Source organism: Nestor notabilis, unplaced genomic scaffold (genome assembly GCF_000696875.1).
Source record: "Nestor notabilis isolate BGI_N333 unplaced genomic scaffold, ASM69687v1 scaffold16369, whole genome shotgun sequence".
NCBI classification, from domain to species: domain Eukaryota; kingdom Metazoa; phylum Chordata; class Aves; order Psittaciformes; family Psittacidae; genus Nestor; species Nestor notabilis.
Genome location: NW_009944351.1, coordinates 17,680 through 18,170, shown reverse-complemented (window position 1 = coordinate 18,170; position 491 = coordinate 17,680). Strand labels below are relative to the sequence as shown.

The window sequence follows — 491 nt, the reverse complement described above, 5'->3', positions numbered from 1 at the left end:
TGGCCTTGAACACTGCCAGGGATGGGGCAGCCACAGCTTCTCTGGGCAACCTGTGCCAGCGCCTCAGCACCCTCACAGGGAAGAACTTCTGCCTCAGAGCTCATCTCAGTTTCCCCTCTGTCAGGTTAAAGCCATTCTCCCTTGTCCTGTCCCTACAAGCCCTTGTCCAAAGCCCCTCTCCAGGTTTCTTGTAGTCCCTTTGGGCACTGGGAGCTGCTCTAAGGTCTCTCCTTAAGGAGCCTTCTCTTCAGTCCTTGGGGATGGGAAAGGTGTTTTCTTAACTCAAGCTCTTTGGTGAAACTATTGTTTCGAGGTTTCACAGGGGAAAAAGACTGCAGATGGGGGTGAGCAGGGAGAGATAAGAGAAGCTGGACAGCATGGCCTGGAGTTATAGAATAGGTACAGGCCCCATGATGTCTGGCACAGGCTGTGGGCCTTGCAAGGTCAAGCTGTGGTTTGATGGCTTGGAGCAATTGGGTCTCCTGGCTAGC

At 53.6% G+C, this 491-nt stretch overlaps 1 protein-coding gene across 1 annotated transcript in view; it reads right to left on the bottom strand.

The window, feature by feature from the left end:
* LOC104411860 (netrin-3) overlaps window positions 1-491 on the bottom strand; it is a 21,934-nt gene that overhangs the window by 12,657 nt on the left and 8,786 nt on the right. The window lies entirely within an intron of this gene.